This window comes from Gavialis gangeticus, unplaced genomic scaffold (assembly GCF_001723915.1).
Source record: "Gavialis gangeticus isolate Ggan-Ray unplaced genomic scaffold, GavGan_comp1, whole genome shotgun sequence".
NCBI classification, from domain to species: domain Eukaryota; kingdom Metazoa; phylum Chordata; order Crocodylia; family Gavialidae; genus Gavialis; species Gavialis gangeticus.
In genome coordinates this window covers 14818884-14826253 of record NW_017729004.1, presented here as the reverse complement: position 1 = coordinate 14826253, position 7370 = coordinate 14818884, and the positions used below count along the sequence as shown (strand labels likewise).

Genomic DNA, 7370 nt, shown 5'->3' with positions numbered 1-7370 from the left:
AGCCCTTTGTTTGGATATATGTTGTTTGCTTTTCGTCTACCCCTGGCTTGCCCCACTTACTGGGATGGAGACAGGCCAGGAGCCAGTGCTGTGCCTGTACAGGCACTGAGGAGTCCACTGTCCCTGTAGGACAGCTTCAAGGTCACTTTGTGCTACTCTGGTGGCCCAAATGACTTTATTTAAGGCAAGGGTTGCCAACGCATGGCATGTGTGTGACAGGTAGCATGAGTAGTCTCTGTGTACAGTGCATACAGATTGGAGAGGGGGCAGAAAGTAGAGCAGCAGATCAGGCAGGGGAAGGGGATCATAGTGGGATTTGTGGAAGGTGAAGCTTAATTTATGCCAAGCCTGCCAAAAAGGTTGGCCCCCACTGATTTAGGGCATGATGTAGCCTGGGTGACTGTGTTATGGGAATTAGGTGTCTAAGGGGACTTTGGCACCTATGTGTGATTTTTAGTAATGCACCTACTTTTGCAACACACCATCATTTCCTCCAGAAGAGCAGCAAGGAGAACAATGACTCACCTGCCAGTTATATTATCTTCTGGGGACATGAGCCAGGGGGCATAAAATCACACCTAGGTGCCTACATCCACTTATGCACATTGTCAGGCTGGGTCTGGGATGATCAAGATTTTGCATGAGAAAAACATCCCCTTTAATACTCTTTTTTTTTTAAACGGTAGGGACTGGGCAATAGTAAACAGTCTTCCACTGGTGTTATTTATAAAGCATTTAACAGTTATTTTGTGCTAAGGCCTACAGAAAACGTCAGTCTGTGCCTCAGAGAGCTGGTACTCTAGAAGGCACAAGATGCCATGCCAGGTGGATCAGACAAATGAGTGGGCAGGTACTGAAGAGAACAGGTAATGAAACCAGGAGTTCTGCCACAGACTGTACATTATTCTCAGCCGATCAGTTGTGGTAATGACAACCTGTCACCTGCCTACAGGTTCTGCCCAAAAAATCACTCAACAAATGAGAAACCTCTTCCTGGGAAATTTGGTATGTAAGACAGGCGCTTACCTCATCTTTCATCATCTTGAGGAAAAGCACATGGCTGTTTTTCAGTGCAGTACAAGTCATAAGATGTGGTTGTCACCCATGGAGTCCAGTTTTGCTGCGTTACCATGATTTGTATGTGCAATAAAAAGATTGGCAACATCTGATTTGTTCCGTAAGTTTAACTCGGGGCTGAAAGCAGTCTTTGGTCATCCAGTTGTGAATGTGCCAAAACTAATTAATTGTTCAGATCAAAGGTTTCCAATCTGCACCTGAAGTTAATCATTTAAATACACATCAAGGCACATTTTGAATAAAGAATGCAACCAGGGCCCAGAAACAGTGTCCACCATAATGGATAGAAAGACTTTCAATTTTTGTGGGAGTTGAATTGGACCACTATAAAGGTAGTTACCACTAAAGAGGCAAGTGTTTCTTTGGTTGATTTCTTTTATTGGATCAACTGCATAGTTGAGATAGAGTTATACAAGCTTTTATATGCAAGGCATTCTTCTTCAGGTTACCAATAAAGAAGAGTTTCCGTTTGGGCAACTGCATTGTTTTAGGCATTTCAGCACCAGAGAGAGATCCTACTTCCTGTGAAGGCAATGACAGCAAGACCCTGTTCCTCATTGACAAAGCGCCTCCTTACCTCCTTAAAATCTGAAAGTCCCAGGAATAGAGAATATTGCATTTCTGACACTGCACATTTTCTGCCCTTCCCGATAAGCTTGCACACAGATGCTGAGAATTAGCATGAATCATTTTGTACAGCTGCTTAGATTCTGTTGAACTGTAAGTCTGTTCTGCAGAAAAATGTGAATTATCAGCAAATTCTTAGGTGGTCCTGAGTAAGTAATAAATATTCCAACATAACCATTTCAGACATGCAAACAAATGTGGATAGATGATCAAAGCTAAGCTGTATGGTAACTGGATAGTGTGTTTTTTTTTTTTTCTTTTTTTACAGTAGAAAAAGAACACTTCATTTTCCAGTGTTTTTTTGCTACAAAAAAGGAGGGGAAAGTACTAAAGGTTCCTAGAGTTTTTAAAAATTAATATATTTATTTACTGCCATTTCTTTGCCATTCCTCACTGCTGTGGCAGACTCTCTGTTGGCATGTTTCCATTGCCTTCAGTGTATGCAGAAAATTCAACCCATTATATTTTCAGTGAGGAATCTATAAAATCATTGCATGATGAAAATGCAAAATATGCTGCACTTCTTTTGGCCTTCCTCTGTAGCAGGGGCATGGCCATCTTCCTGGGCTGTCTCAAGAGTGTAACAACCACCTTCACAACAGCTGGGTGCTGTAGTCTTGCTGCTTTATGTGTGGCAGGTTAGGGTGTTATGTCTTGTGTCAGGCTGGACTGCGTGGCTGGCTAAGAGGTAGATGGTGGATCTGTGTAGGATGGTTTGGATAGGGATGATCCTGATTGAGGCAGTGGTTTGGACTAGATGACCTCTGGAGGTCCCTGCCAGCGCTACTTCTTTATGATTTTATGGTTCTTACTTTTGTATTAGATCTTTCACACAATAGTAGCACAGAACTTCCAAATATTAAAATACATGGCATGTACCAAGAGAGTCAACACAGTAAAATCGTGCAGTGAGAGTTTTGCCTTGGCTGTATTCCCTTCCGAAAAATGCAGATTCACGCTGCTAAAAGCACAGCTACATGGCTTTACACAGGGCAGCTGGGAAGGGCCAAAGAGCAAAGGAACCTACTGGCTCAGTAGAGATTAGCTTCACGGCTGCTCCAAGGTCATTCCTGCAGACAGCGTGGCTGGGTGGCACTTCGCCCTGCCTTGCCTTCTGCCTGACTTCAGATTAACACGGCTGACTGCCTCTCTACATTCCTGCAGTGAGCATGTTTGTGCCTGTGGGTCTGTGTGGAGGAGGATTCACTGAGCATGGCCCCCAGCAATTTCTCCCTGCAGTTGTAGAGTTTCAAAGTGATCAGGGAGAGTGAAGCCTACCTGTGCTTCCAGCTTTTTCTGTACATGGAGTGAAACTCTGGTGTTCCCACTCTAGCGCCTGCTCGCTCTGCAAGGAGCAGCTATGGGCACTTCCAGAGGATGAGATTTGTAGCTGGAATTTCTTTCAGGCAATATTCATTGTGACTGGCTGTGCTACACTGTTGCTTGAATCTTGGAAATCAGCATTGAAGAGCACTGGCTAGGGTAGATTTGACTCCTGCTACCACAGTGCAAATCTGTGATTAACTTTATAGACACCTGTGGACTTCTTGTACTGTGGATTTACCCAGTCATGGCTGAAATCATCATTGGGTCTCATTCCTTCTCTGCCCCGCACCCCTGTGCCCAGTGCAGGATGTGTTGCACCAGCATAACTTCTAGTTTTCTGCTTTGTGCGGTCTCATTCTACAGGATTCCAGCTCCTGCTCCTCCTTTTGATCAGCGATTCTGCATCTTGTGATATAGTAGTCACCATCAGGAGGTCCTTTGCCTTTTTTGCTTAAACTTGCCTTTTCCAAATTCCATCCCATTCCTTTGGGTTCAGTCCAGGCACTGCCAGGACTCCCCCGGTGCAGAAAGGTAGCCCTTTAGAAGTGGTTTGTCACAGGATTGCTGGGGAGTTCAGACCCAGACAGGAACAAAGACACCGACAGTGAAGTCGGGTCAGAAATGAATGGGACTGTTCATGTCGCTATTAAACTATCTCCTGTTCCATACAGCTTGAAAAACAGAAAAATAAATGAGAAGAGAGATGTTCCTCTTCAAGTTGGAGGCAAAACAAGTGCACTGGCTTAATAAACCCACACAGCCTTTTTTGCCAAGAGGCTGCTTTTGGGTGTGGGCTATGAGCGGGGGTGGGATGTAAGGCGTGAATGCCAGTTCACCGAGGATTTATGCTGCTTTGAACTGGAGTAACTTCTGGCACGAAGTCCCTGAAGTGGAAAGTCTGCTGGGGTGGGAGATTGAGGGGGGAGTTCAAGGAGTAGTCACAAGTTCTCCTATTCCTGCAAGGGGAAGGGCAGAGGTTGTCAGTGCAGAGGCCCAAAACGTGGTCTGTGGCTGGGGTGTTTGCTGCTTCAGCATGTTGCATTCAGCAGCTTTTAGGAGGCCTAGCTGCAAGTGAAAGCAGTGGGAGACCAGATGGCATGAGCGCAGAAACACATCTGTAACCAGACAGGGTGCATGTGCCCCAGAATTTCTTACAGACTACTGGAGCTGTGACTACAAGTGTGGCTGCATATAATAAAAACCTTTCCACAGTATCAGAGCTCTGCGTCCTGGCAGTACTAGAGCTTGTACTTCTCTGTGCTGTGGAGTACTGTATGCTGTTGAGATTACCACTGACATGTCATTACACTAGTAACAAGGTTGCAGGCGATTACAGGACTAGAGTTATATCTCTCACCTGTGGTTGGAGAAACTGTGTGGAAGCAAGGAAACAAGGGCAGGGTCTAGGGCATTTTCTGCTACTAATAATTTTAAATGAGGCTCTTGAGATACACTCCTACATCGGGATTTCGAGGTTTAGCTTCCACAGTCTTTGACTTCCCTGATTAATGATGTGTTTGAGTAATGGTGCATGTCTGCGTGTGCATGCATGAGTGTACACAACCACGTGTCTGCGCAGGTTCTTTAACATCTGCCCTGCGTGTCCAGCACATGAGACTGTTGAGCACTCCCTCCGTGTGCCAGAGCTGTCACTGTGGGAACATCCACCTTTCAAAGAGTGTTATTTCCTTGCCCTGCCACACAAGGATCAAGCGAAAGCCAGCAATAAAAAAGGGTTAAGTGTAAAGTGTAAGAAGGAAATGGCATTTTAGGTCACTGAGGTCACTTATAATTTCTGTTTTGTCCAGTTTAATTTTCAAATATAAAATGAGCAAAGGTTTGGTATTTCTAGCATTATTATTTCCATTAGGCTTCGTGTCTTTACTTTGACCTGTTTCTGCTAGCATTTTTTTCCTAAAAAATTCTCAGTGTTGCTCTCAGGGGTTCAGCTATATGTTTGGCAACAAAAGCATGCTAATAAGTGGGCCAACAATGCTAATATTGAGAGCCCTCATGCACGCTTTCTCCCTCAGTTCCTCCGTATTGCACTCTCAGAATAGGGGAGGTTGATGCCCTGCACAAAGCCCAGGACTCTCTTGTGACTTTGAGAAGGGTAACGATATTCTGGGGAGATAAATCTACTTGGAGTGAATGTATTGTTCTGTATTTTAATTGCTCTGCTGGCAGTCGTTAGATGATGCAATTGCACATAGGTTCCTGTGCCAGTGTTCGGGTTCCAGGGGTGGCTGTGGTGCCCTCTGGTGGCCACACAACCCTTGCCCTGCTCTGACTCTAGGGTACCCTCTCCTAGGGTGGGCAGTCTGTGTGCCTGCTGCCCTCCCCTTCTTCTCACTTGCCACACCTTTATATAACTATTGAATGTTAGAAAGGGAGGCTGCCTAGGGGGCTAGAGTGAGATCTCAGTTCTTCTGACCACCAGCAGTTCCCACTCAGAGTGTGTTGGTCTTAGTCTTCCTTTGCATCCAGTGGGCCCTGTCAGCCCGCTTGAGCCCCTCAGGGTACTTGCAGCCTTAAGGGCTATTCACAGCCTCTGAACCTCCCCTACTGCTGTGCCCGTGCCTCGCAGGTATGACTATACAGTCACTTCTTTGTTGGGGCCTCAGCCTCTGCCCCTTTTCTCTAGCTGGGTCTTCTAGCCAGGGCCCACTGTGCTGGACCTGGGCACCAGCTCTTATCTTGATTACTTTAGTCCTGAGCCCTGAAGCCCTGTCTCCTCCCTATTTTGGGTGCTGAGCCTGCTTTGGCCCCACCTCAGCCCTGCTCTGAATGCTGCGGATGCTTTGCCTTTGTCTGGGTCCCTGGCCCTGTCTTTGCCCTGCTCTGGGCACTGAGCCTGCTTTGGTTCTGGGCCCCGGCCTTGTCTCTACTGTGCTCTGGGCACTGAGCCTGCTTTAGCTCTGTCTGGATTTCTGGCCCTGGGTTCCTGACTCTGGGTGCTGAGCCTGCCCCTAGTCCTATCTTCTCCAGGCCCCTGGCCCTAACTGGCTAGAGTTGTGCTTGGCTGCAGTCCTCCCCTAGGCTGCCACCCTATAAAGCTTAAGCCCAGTCTGTCTCAAGCCCATAGCCCCTGGCAAGGCTCCAGACAGTCTCATACCCTCAGGCATGGCTGGGACCTCCATACCACCCTTACTAGTCCCAATCCCAAACCATGGGTAAACTATAACAAAGGAGTAAGCCCTTTGGCTGCAACACCAATTAATGTGCTCTGAGTCCGAATGAAACTGGGGGCCACCTGTCTGTACAACCAGGCTTACCCTTATCCTGGGTCGCATCCTCTGCAAGGCAGCTGCATTCTCTGTGCCTCCCTGGTGCCAGCTAGGACCTCTCCTGCCCCAGATGTCCTTCCTCTGCAGCCTCCAGGGCCAGACTGCCTGTGTAGGCTCAGACCCTGAATTTATACACACGTTCAACCCTGCCCCCTTCCAGTGCAGGGCTCAGCAGCCATCACAGGTGTGTTCATTCTGACCCTGAGGACTTGCCTGCCTGTCCTTGCAGCTGCTTAGCTCCTGTTTGCAGCTCTTAGCCCCTTAGTAGCCTGGCTGTCTGCCTCTGTCCCTTGTGCCTGTTACTGCTGGCGTTTGGCTACACCTCAGCTAGCAAGTAGCTAATTCCTTAGCTGCTATCTTTCCCTGAGCCAGCTCATTCCTCTTAAGTAACAGGAGCCTTCTGGCTCCCTGTAACAGTTACTAATATTCTTTTCATAGGCTCCTGGCAGATCTTACATTTAAGATGCAATTAGTTTGTTAATTTTGTCTTAAATAGTAACCCAGCCACACTTTTAGAAAACTAGTAGTGCCACAACAAGGGAAACCGGCCCCAAAAATATTACATAAAAAATATGAAATTTTTGTGGCTGGTTTTCAGCGTGCCTTAAATTGAACGTGTGGCAGGGTGAGGACTGCACGGAGGTCTGCAGGTGGCCCCAGTGCAGTCCCCACTGGCTGATGATCAGCTGATTGGTGGCTGGCTCCAGGGACACACTGGGACTTGAATGTGTGTTCTGCCATGCATGTGTGGCATGGCAGGAGGCATGATTGTTGGGATCAGGGAATTGGATCCCATTTTGCCTTCAAATGAAAAGCTGTCCATGGTCTTAGTGGTCAAACCTTTGTTTAGTATCTGAAGAACTGTTGCTTTGCTTTTAGCTTCGTGATGTTTAGTGTCTTTTACAGGGAGCTGTTGCAAACAGTAGGAGAGGTTGTTCTCTGTCTTAAACACTCTAAATGAGCTATGTCTGGGGCAGAATTACCTGCTGGAAACTGGGCAGTGATGTTAGAACTGAGATTATTGAAAGAGGGGATTGCCGATACTCTTTCACC

General features: G+C 47.0%; 1 protein-coding gene across 1 annotated transcript in view; it reads left to right on the top strand.

Annotated features, from left to right (window-relative positions):
• The window catches only part of PRKAG2 (protein kinase AMP-activated non-catalytic subunit gamma 2), a 375527-nt gene that overhangs the window by 76125 nt on the left and 292032 nt on the right, over nucleotides 1-7370 (top strand). The window lies entirely within an intron of this gene.